General features: G+C 44.8%; 1 long non-coding RNA gene across 1 annotated transcript in view; it reads left to right on the top strand.

Annotated features, from left to right (window-relative positions):
• The window catches only part of LOC142775783 (uncharacterized), a 670,285-nt gene that overhangs the window by 241,316 nt on the left and 416,926 nt on the right, over nucleotides 1-12,043 (top strand). The window lies entirely within an intron of this gene.

Here is a 12,043-nt window from a genome sequence, read left to right as displayed (position 1 = left end):
ACGAGGCTTCTCTCTTCGTGCTTGACGTGACAGCGTACCGCCTTTTGGCTTACACGGAAGCTTCAGACGTGTCATTTAAAAATTCGATACATTCCCTGTTAGATAAAAACACGTATAATTCAAGAAGAAACAGGCAGACACCAGCACGATTCTGTAAGGAGTGCGCCAGAAGTGGGAAACACAACCCAATGTATCGGCATTTGATGGCGCTTTTACACGCCACTGTCAATCCAAACAAAGCTGGAATTGCTTTGCGCCTTCGCTGCTAAGGAACTGGCAATCTCACAGTGCAGCTTTTCTTGAGTGACGCTACCGAACGGCGTTCACTTCACGTTGTCGTGCGTTTTAAGGGTGGCTCGTGAGGCTTGAATGTTTGCCATTTATCTGCTCTTAAATATTTCACGAAATTTTTTATTGGAACCGCAACACACTATTTTTTTTTGGGGGGGGGGGGGAGCAATGCGAAAACGAGTAGAGGAACTACTGCATGTGGGCGTACGCGTGGGCTTGTACAGCAGTTCGAGCAACTTGGCGATAAACAACATGCTTTCTTACATTCACTCATCCCCCCTTCCCTTTCTTTCTTCTCGCGCAACCCTTCTTTATGCAACGTTTCCTACCATTGCTTTAGTTTCTTAATTGGTGTAAAAGTTTTGACAGCATTCTCTGAAGTTAGTCGCTTTGTGCACGTCATGTACGTTGCATTTACGGGTAGTTGACGTAAACATTGCAGTTAACCTCTTATTTTCTGCTTTGTGGAAAAACGGAGATACGGGTGACTACGGTACGATTGCTGGATACAAGCATTCGTCATCCTTTATTTTTGTTATTATTGATCTTCCCTGCTTCATGTCGTGGGATCGATTCCCTGCTGCGACGGCTACATTTACAGTGGAGGCGAAAATGTTGATGCACATGTGCTTAGATATAGGAGCACGTTAAACAACAGGTTGAAATTTCTGGAGCTCTCCACAATGGTGTCTCTCACACTCATATGGTGGTTTTCCGGGAGATTAAACCTCAACAATTATTATTATCTCAACTCGTTTCCTCTTACTGTTGTTTTGCAATTTGGATTCCGTCTTGTGTCACTCGACGCTTGACGCTGCGAAATGGTTCAGCTAAAGGTGCTTTCAGTAAAATACTTGTGCAGTCGTGAGAACGGTGGTGTCGCATTTAAGATTTTAATTAGTTAGTTAGCTTCTTTGTTTTTAATGTTTGTTTGTTAGCTTGTTTGCTTGTTTGTTTGGTAAAGTGCAATTTAAATCTTTTCCGACTCCTGAGAACTGTGTGGTTAGATTTTTTTTACGCCATGGTCAGGACAGACTCACGTATATACGACCATACATGGATCTAACTGTCACTCGTATATACAGGATCACCGGTTGTTGAATACAGTGTGTCGTGGTAGCACTCTAAGCGAGTTCGCGCCAAGTGGTACGGTCCAAGCGAATTTCTTTATAGTCATTGTTCACGGACCTGTTGTTTATGCTGCGGCTGTTTAGGGTAGTGCTTGTGGTGTAAAGAGATTCTTGGCAGGAAGACCCAAATGCCGAGTGTATATGTAAAAATGGAGGCGTCTGTGATATTCATATCATGGTTTTGGGACGTTAAACCCCAAGAATTATTCAGTGGACGCACAGAAAAAACGCTGGACTTTCAACTGTCAGTTGAAAGTTCAGCGTTCATCCATGTCTACCACGTTCTTCTTGTGTACGTGCGTGTTTCTATGTATTTGCTAGCACCTCATTTTCACGTTGATGATGTACCAACTGACCCAACAGCCAGTGCTTTGTAGTGGCTAACTTCTTTGCATTTTTCGTATAGTGCCCAAAGGCAACGAGCTAAAAGTTGGTCATCTATTGACTACATATATGTAAACAATTTCTCGTGCTAAAGTTTCTTCCTCGTTTGCAATCAGCGACTATAGAAGAATCGGCCCCTTTCTGTGGAGTTGTATCTAGAACACTGCCCTCCATGGTATACTCCCCTTCTCATCTGTATACACCCCCTTTCCCCGTTTCCCCTGCGCAGGGTAGCAAAACTATGTGCTTTTATGATTAATCTCTCTGCTTCGTGCCTTTCCTTTTTCAATCCTTCATTGTTCTCTTGTGATATCTGAGGGTTCTCTTCCCTCTTTTTACTTCTTGAGGTGTTTTAGTCGGACGTGAAATGAGTATACATACTACAAAGGTAAAACTATGTTGCAGCAAGAAGAGCATCTCTCTAGCCACTCTGGGTTTCTCGCAGTTCGCATTCTATCAATTCTCGCACACGTTTTGAACTCGAAGACAAAGTGTTAAAGCGTCTCATACACACATCAGAAAGGCGTGAGGCAATCTCGCCGGACACCGCAGTTCGTTTCTTTCCGCGCGTCAGTGCGCCTCGTTTGGGCTTTGCCATTTTTCTTCGCTTGCCTCCGGCGGGGCGCTCCTTCCGCGGCGGCACGTTTTACAGCGCCGTCAAAGCGGCCGCGCAGTCAGCCGGGTGTATCGGCGTTTGTTCGCGGAAGCCGGCCACTTTTTGGGGGCTGCCCGCGCTCCAATGAGCCACGCGAGAAAGGGCGGCGAGGCTGCTTTTCACAGTTTCACGAGTTCGCATCGCTTACGCGATGAGGTATTAAATTACGTCGAGGTATCGGCAGCCTAGCGAGACTGATGTTCGCCGTGCCTTCGAGCCTCCTGTTCTTGCTTTTCGCTCGGGGAAACGCCGCGCGAGAAGCGCGGGGGAAAATTAATGTGCCCCAGCCAAAACGGCTTTTGGCTCCAGCTCGCTCGGCGGTATATTCTCAGCGGCGGCCCGGCCGAACCTCTCCGCGACCCATTGGTATATCTGCAGATCTCCACAGCGCCTACAGTATAGAGAAGAAAAAAAAAAAAACACCGATGTATATGTATGATAGAAGGCGCGCAGAAGTTGCCGCTGGGTGGCCAGTGGCGCGAAACGGATTGCTTTCGTGACAGTGTCCCGCTGTCGTCGCAGACGAGGTTGCCAGGATACGCTCAGCTTGTAACTGCGTCACGTGGACCCCGCGCGCTGCCGCAGTGGCCGAGGCGGAGGCCACCGTGTGGCCCTTTCGGGCATGCCGATTCTGCGCGGACGTGACTCGGCCGCACAGTTTGCTCGCCCAGCGCGCGAACTTTATGGCCGGCCCGATGTGTTTCGCGTTACGAGACTCATTAGTGGCTCGGGATCCGCTTGGCCGACCGAACCCATTGATTACCCATGGGAGGACGACGCCGTTGTTCCGCCGGCTCTCCGCGAGCCCATGTTTGCTCACCGCTGCACAGTCCAAACCACGGCGCAAGATCGACCCCAAAGTGGCCTCTAAGCATTATCCGCTAAACCAGAGACCATGAGCTCAGGTTCTTCAAAAAAAAAAAAAAAAAACGTAAGCTAGAACAAGCAAGAACAGAATGATCAGTGCCATTTGGCACGTAATATTCTTTGTGTATCCTCGCTTCGACTGATTTGATAGGCGGGGCACAGCTAACACGACATCATGACATGGCAGTCGTTACTCAGGGTGCAAGTTTCCCCGCATAATCCGTATAAAGAGAAAAATGAACCAAACTAAAGCGTAATTTTTAGAAGTCGAAACTCAGATCCCCAAGTTTCATGATTATAAGCTCGACGTGGTAGTGCGTTCAAAACTCTTCTTACTTCTACATCGTGCCTCTCTTGATTCACCTCCACATGCCAATTTTCTATGATTTGAAGCAGAAGACCGTTGAGCCGTACAGCAGATACATACATATTGTTTGAACACTATGCTTTCCACAAACGCATACAGGCAAGGGCGGAAGCACTCCCCGGTGACAGGCATTACTCACTTGCGAAATCAATTTTGGATTCCGGTCTACATTATTGAGAACGTGAATCTTCTAGACGTTCTAGAGCTCTGCGCATTGCTTCTGAGAGTTTCAAGAGCACGGATGCGAGAATACGTGCTCTCCGTCCTCAGTGTGTGATACACGCGCGCGGTGTCGCTTGGCGGGACAGTCCGTTTGGCGTTGTCACCGGCGGTCACCCTCGCAGGTCGGGACCTATCGCCCGCGCGGAGGCGTCGATCGGGCATCCCGCCGCGACGTCTTGGGGGGCTGCCAAGGCGAAGCACCAGCGGAAGGGGCGGGGTCGCGCTGGTCGGCAAATCTATCCTACCTACCCGAAATGTGATGGGCGAGCCGTGTTGGCACGTGAAAGTGCATGTGACAGGAGCGCCTCCTATAGGCCAGCTCATTAACCCGTTACTTGTCGTGCGACAACGGCGACGCGAACGTGGTCTCCACTCCTGCCCTCCCTCTCCTCCCGTCTAATTGGATGCGACAGAAACGGAACCTTTTCTTGGTGGTCGTCCGGCTCATTAATATTCAACGATGTGTCCGGCCGTCGGCCGGCCCGTGACGGATTCTGATGGATGACACGCGGCCACACACACCTCTCTCCTTCCAGGGGCACCATGCACGTGCCCCGCGGCGCGACGCAGATGAGTCGGCGCGATACACAACGGCCCCACCGTCCGAGAAATAGATCTGTCCGGCACCGAGAACCTGTCATTGTCGCCATGAATGCGAAATACGGCCCGCAGCGCAGTCCAGCCCGCCCGCGCCGCGCCGAGAGGCTGTTGAGGGCACGTTGAGCGCCCAAAAAGCGGCTCCCGCCTCTGTCATCCCGTGCCGCCTTGGACGCACGCAGAGCATCGGCTATCCGGGGATAGGCTCAGCACGGTTTGCGCGCCGACGTCAAGCTCGTTCCGTAATTCGCGCATGTTCAGTTTCGACGCCTGTGGATATCGGTCGCACCTGGATAGCTTCAGTGTATGCGCACCATCTTTTCCTTGTGGTACGCAAGAACAAAAATAGTAAATTACATCGAGTACACCGTCCCTTTTTTCTTTTTCGTTTAAAGCACAACCGTACACACAACCTAACTACATCAGAGCAGGAAAGAGAGAAATACAAAGAAACAACTATAATGAGGTAGAGCGGCAACTGGCGTGCCTTAATTTGCACACAGTTGGTTTTTCAAGTTTAATTGGGAATGAGACAAATGATAACCTTGCTCTAGCCCAGCGAGGTGCTAGAGCAAGGCTATAGAATTTACAGCAGTAAATTCTATATGTAGTGTTATGAAATGGCAACCAAAATGCTTAATGCGTTTATGCATGTAGTTTACGTAACAGAGCAGTCACACTGTCGCACTAAAAATGGTATACAATTATGGCGGATAGTATACCCTTAACTGGAAACGAGGGACTACGAGTAAGATGCAAACAAAACTCTAAAATGAGGCAAAAGTTTAGGTGATGTTCAGTGCCGTCCCGTCGCATTTATTTTCAAACAAGCTAACTTTTGTTTTGCCAAAGCAGCGTTTACGACGGTGGAGGCATCTAAACAAATGTGGGGGAAAGGCGCACACTTATGTACTACTGTACTACTTTACACACACACACACACACACACACACACACACACACACACACACACACACACACATATATATATATATATATATATATATATATATATATATATATATATATATATATATATATATATATATATATATATATATATATATATATATATATATATATATATACTGCTGCTACAATGTTATGCTGAACGGCAGCCCTTTCATAAAAGCCACCGGACCCTGTACATTGGAGTTAGCAGACCCAGGTTCGCAGTGTGTGTACAGTAATTAAGCCGCACTTCATACTATGTACTAAATGTTTCATTCCTAAACTAATTTGAGGGGACCGCTTTCGAGACACATGTGAAAGATAATCTAGCATAGTTATTTCTGTGCATCGCTTTTCTTGTTGCTTCGTGCTACAATTGGATGGATGAATTTTTTTTTCAGTACTTTTAGGAGTCTCTTGCTGGCTGCCGGAGAAGTTATTCGCGATGACTTACTATGTCATGTGTCAAAAATAATTCTATTGAGATATTTACCTAAAGTTAGTCTGGAAATAGGATTCATAGGATTACTCAAAACTTTGAGTCACCAGGTAAGTATAGTGTTTAGAATTGAGAGATTTGATTTGGTCATTAATTTTGGAAAGCCTCGCGCATTTACGTTTCTGTTTGTGGCAACAATACGTGCATCCATGATCACAACATGTTCTCAAAGCAGCGGTTATCCTCAAAGACGGGTACACCTAGGTCAAAAACAAGCTATCCCAAAAAATTAGGTGCTGTTGCGATAGTAGAAGAATTATTACACAATTACAGGTTTTTATTTCAGCGCATTATTTACCATTTGAGATTGCTTTATTAACATATATTATTGTGGTTATCGTAGAATACATTTTATTAACAGTTATTAACGCTTCTCGCAAGCTCTCTGGATGCCTATATACAGAATCTTGAGATAGATAGATAGATAGATAGATAGATAGATAGATAGATAGATAGATAGATAGATAGATAGATAGATAGATAGATAGATAGATAGATAGATAGATAGATAGACAGACAGACAGACAGACAGACAGACAGACAGACAGACAGACAGACAGACAGACAGACAGACAGACAGACAGATAGACAGATAGATAGATAGATAGATAGATAGATAGATAGATAGATAGATAGATAGATAGATAGATAGATAGATAGATAGATAGATAGATAGATAGATAGATAGATAGTATTCGTCAGAAAGTGTTTGGTTCACTGTGAAATTATTTATGCTTAATATTATTTTTACCTTGTATGTTTAGACTGATAACAAGAGAAGGCATGTGTTTAGAAAAAGCACACATTCTAAAGCATAATGTATGTTTCTATGGGCCAGCCTCACCGTATAGCTAGCTCTCATCCTTGACGATTTCTTCAAGGAAATGTTTTGATGCTGTACAGGTCGCTGTGCCACGGCCTGTAAGCGGTATCTTCATCACGCGCCCGCACGTGACCTTGCTGGCGGTTCGCTGAAAACTACTCGCGGATCATCGGGGATGTTTATAGAGACAAACATCTTTAATGAGCATCAGGATTAATTGCAGGAAAAGTTCCTTCTTCACGATCAGCTATGCGCCGTTTCGGCCACGTTCTGGCACCACTGAGGCGACGTCGCCTCCTCCCTATACTCAATGTGCTGAAAAATTACCCCTAGAACGTTTCCGTAGCGGATTAATTTATCACCCGACGGAGCTGCAGAAGTGGTAATGCGCGATGCGCACTTCCAATCGACAAGACACCTGCTCTCAAGATGTAGCGAACGTCATCTCCCCGTTCAGTCAACAATGTGCCCGCCCAACGAGCGAGGTGCGCCACTTGACAGTGGCGGTCACGCCGGCTTCCGGGGCGCTCTGTGCCGGGGAAGCGGCCCTGGCGGGGCCCACGCCCGAGGCGATGCACGCGCCCCTCGAGTGCGGCCGTGCTTGCGCGTGCGTGATTCACTGCATTCATGGCGGGGGCCTCCGGTCAATGAAGCCGCCGAGTTTTCACCGTGGCGGCGCGTGTCGCCCCGAAGCGGCTCTCCATAAAACACGCGGGGCCATAATCCCCCAATCGAGTTCGGGGCGGGAATGGGTCGCTAGACGTGACGCAAAATTGTCACAGATGGTGTTTCGAAAATTAGGGCTGGAAAAACGTTTACGTTCACTTACAAAGAAGCGGGGAGAGATGGCGACGGGGGCGGCTCTGCGGTGTCGGCGAGGGCGCCCGCTCCCTCGCCGAAATTGGGGGGCTTGACAGCATGATTAACCTTTAATTCAGCTACGAGTGGGGTTATCCCGCGGGGGTTGGTGGTGGCGCGTACGGGGCTGCAAGTACAAAGCGCCGAACAATGCCCCATTATCTGGCGCAGTTGGCACCGCTCACCGCCCCACGGCGTGGGCTGCCGCTCACTTGGCCGCCGCCGTCTCTGCGGGCTGCCGATGCATTGTCGCGGTCACTCAAGCCGCCTGTCTTCGCGCGCATGACAATATCGACATATTGTAGTCTTCGGCGTAACGAAGACAACGCTGTAAAAATGACGCTATGGCCGGTGACGTACGTTGATGGCGTGCCTTTCATAAAACACAAGTATTGGCATGGCATATATGTAGATTTGCGTAGGCTGTGTTGAAGCGAAATAGAGGAAGAAGTGCAGCCGTATACTATCAATATATATCTTTCCGGATAACTTCAGGAATATAAAATGAGGTGGTTCCAAAGGTACTGCCTGTATGCACGCCTTAATATAATAATAATAATAATAATAATAATAATAATAATAATAATAATAATAATAATAATAATAATGAATTATTTTTATCGGAGATGGAGGAGACTGCACCTGGTAAAGGCTGGTGGGTGTACCGCAATAAAGGTAGCTTGAATAGCAAAGAACAGAACTTAGCAGAAGCCTGCAGCCAACTGTACAATACAAGCAGTGATAGAGCAAGAACACACATGCAGAATACAAGCAAAGTTTCTAAATAATAAGGCAATATAAAAGCGTTATACTTATCCTTTGAGCAGATCGAGATTGATGATATGTTGCCGTAGTACCCATGCGGAAGTTTTTCGCAACTAAGTAATGAAATGAATTTGAAGATCTTGTGTGTGCGTGCGTGCGTGCGTGTGTGTGTGTGTGTGTGTGTGTGTGTGTGTGTGTGTGTGTGTGTGTGTGTGTGTGTGTGTGTGTGTGTGTGTGTGTGTGTGTGTGTGTGTTTTGCATATAACAATTTGTTGACGCAGTGCCAACCTTCCGCCGAGCTGTGTGAGGAGTGGTGTATGAATGCGTATTTTCATGAAGGTTAGATAAGTCATAAAAACAGAAAGGTTGCGCAGGTTGCAAGTAGAAGAGGTGCAGCAAGTGATGCCTTCAAGTGTACTGCGCACCCGGACTAAACATATATGTTAAAAAAGGGGCTCCATTGGATGATTTATTTATCGTCCTAAGCAAAATGGTTGTTTTTTTTTACTATACCATTTTTATTTTGTGGTATTTTGTTATGTAAGGACATGTATACCTGCAACGGTTGCCGTTTGCCGCTGCGGTCACACATTGCCGCTGAAGTGCTGTGTGGCTTCGGCAGGCTTGATATGTGTACCACTTTTTCGTAAAATGTGTACTAAAGACTATTATTTTTGAGGCGGAGCAAACCGTGGAGCTAGGTAGCCTTCCTTGTTTCTCTTTATTTCTCTTCTTCCTGTCTTTGTGTCTTCCTTTTCCTGTCTCGTATCGTTGACCCTCTATTTCTTTCTAGTTCTTTCTTTATTTCTCTTTTTGTGCATTTATTCCTGCTTTTTTATATATTTTCCCCTTTATTCATTTCTATTTCTCTATCTCTCTATTTCTAGCTTACTCTTTCTTCCTACCTCTTTCTCTGTTTCTTACTTTCTGTTTATTTGCTTCTGTTCTTTTATTTTGCTTTCTGTCTTGATTTTTGTTTTTTTCATTTTTGTCAAACCTTCTTTCTATATCTTTCTCTATATTTTCTTTCTTTTTCTTTGTTTCCGTTCTTTTATTTCGTTTTCTGTCTTCATTTCTGTTTTTTTTATTTTTTGTCAATCCTTTTTTATCTCTTTTTCTATTTCCTTCTCCCTCTTTCTTTGTTTCTGTTTTTTTATGTCGCTTTCTATCTTGATCTGTGTTTTTTTTCTGGTCAATCCTTTTTTCTGTCTACTTTTCTATTTCTTTTTTTTTCTTTGTTTCTGTTCGTTTATTTAGCTTTCTGTCTTTACCTTTGTTTTTTTATTTTTTCAATTCTTCTTTTTATTTTCTCTTCCTTTCTTTCTTTCTCTTTCTTTGTTTCCGTTCTTTATTTTCGCTTTCTGTCTTTATCTTTATTTTTTCTCATTTTACCAATCTTTGTATTTTTTCTTTATTTCTTTCTCTGCTTTTCTATAGTTTTCCTTGTCCTTCTCTCTCCTCTTCGCCATGTCTTTCTTACTCTTTTTTTTTCTGTCCCTTTCTTTTTGTGAAGTCCTTCTCTTGCTCATCCGAGTTATGGCATCCAACGCCGGACAAATCGGCGCAGAGGGAAAGCGTGCGCCGGAAGCACTTGTTCTGAGAACGAAGCACAAGGTCAATAGAACGAAGAGAGTGCCTGCAGCATGACGGTGATAGTTCTCGGGAAGCCGAATTTAGGGTTTGCCGAGCTCATACAACGCCGCTGTGAAAAAAAAAAAGAATTACTAAGTTTTCTTTTATGTTTCATTTGAAAGCACGACGTAAAGTTTTGAATATTAAACACGCGGTTCTTTCACCGATCACGTCGAAATAATCGAGCAGTAGCGCTATGTGTAATCAGCTCGAACACTGCTCAACTGAGCACAGGTAACTCATCCAGCTTTGTTCCAAAGCAAGCAATCAGTGAATCCATGAATCGTCAGTAATATTTCACTACCAATTTGAGCATGTTAAAGCGGCTTTCGATCAAACTTGGTAGTGTTTTTTTTTTTAACTTCCTAATAATCGTCTCTTTTTCTTGCGCTTTGGGAAGTCAATAAGCATGTGGCAAACGTTCTCTTTTCATGGCTACAATCTTTCACAGTTTGCCCGGTTTCTTTCCGTTTGTTTTTTTTCTTTTTGTGACGCATTAAAATATTTCGCTGTTTTTTAAAGCTGCTCGTAAATGCGCCTTGGTGGTACAGTGGTTGCAGTAATCGGCTGCTGACACATACTTCAACACACTGTGGTTCATATATATACGACAGTTCAATATTTGTTGATCATAGGCGGGAGAAACACAGAAGTTGTGGGGGTGGGGGGTGCCTTGGTTTCTCTGACGAATCTTTATCATCGGAAGTTTTTCATAAAAATATATTATGTGAGTCATCACTTTCATTCAAGTTGTCTTTACTGAACTGGAACCACTCGTACCTGAAGGTGCGAGATCCGAAAACGCATTGTAGACCATGGTGGCTCTCCACTCAATGTATAACGTGGTGGGGTAGACAAATATATCCAGATTGTATCATTGTCGCAAAATGCAGAGGTCACATCACACGTGAAATTATCGAGGCAGGCAGGATTGTTTCCTTCAAGGATGATTGTGTAAGTGCCCCCATTGTCGCCCTCACAGATAGGAAAAAGATGTGTTTGGGTTTGTCCACGAGACGACTTCTTGTAACATCATTGTGTTCCGCACATGACTGTTGTAACAATGTGTAGCTGTATAAAATCAAAAGCTTTCCAAATGAACGAACTGCCTGAAGTTCAGCGCTCTGCAGTCCTGTCTTCCGTCCCCTCCTGTCGGTTGCGCTGATTTGCGCGCATAATCTTTATAAGAGGTATTCTATAGGTCTTCTTAAATATGTTAATATGGTGGGCCAAGTGTCCAAATGTATTTTCTTCATTTTCTGCTCATACAGGACACCTCTTGTCTGGCTGATTTGGAAACTACGCCACAATTGTTCAAAAAGCTGCACCAAGTCCTAAATATAACATTTAAACTGCGATCATGGTGCATTCCTTGTGGCACTCTGAAACAAATGCTCCGATCTAGTACATCATGAGTGAGCACGTGAACTCGTCTGTCGTTCAGAAAGTTGGCAATCTAAGGCAGCATCTTCTTCACTTCTTGTAGATTTCCCACAGGTCAGCTAGACTAAAAAACTGTGTGGGAGATCCAGAAACTCTCAATGGGAAAGTTCGTTACCGAAAAGAAAAATGAAGGCATGCCTTAGGCTATTTCATGATGACAGTCGAGATGACTTTTTGTGCGATGTCTCGGCGAGGGCATGTCTTGCCGAGGGCTTAACCTCAACACGTGTAGAATATGAAGAAAATTAAAAAAAAAGATTGAAATGATCCAGAGCGAAACTCAATTTCTGAATGAAATAATATGCGTAATTAAATGCAATATAGAGTTATTCAATGAAGACTGCCTAATTCTAAAATTATTTACGGAAGAGCCCACATGTTTGAAATGCGAAATCTCAACCAGAAACCATCTCAACCATCTCAGACCTGAAATGCGTTGGTATATCCTGCTTAAGCGTTTACGGGACGCCTTCCTGCGGAAATTCTAACCGATACCAACCTAAACGTTGATACTGTCTTAAGCACATTTTGGCGAAAGATAGCTAAAAAGTGGGGGCAG

Source organism: Rhipicephalus microplus, chromosome X (assembly GCF_043290135.1).
Source record: "Rhipicephalus microplus isolate Deutch F79 chromosome X, USDA_Rmic, whole genome shotgun sequence".
Lineage (NCBI taxonomy): Eukaryota > Metazoa > Arthropoda > Arachnida > Ixodida > Ixodidae > Rhipicephalus > Rhipicephalus microplus.
Note: the sequence above shows the minus strand (reverse complement) of the source record. Positions and strands in the feature narration are given on the sequence as shown.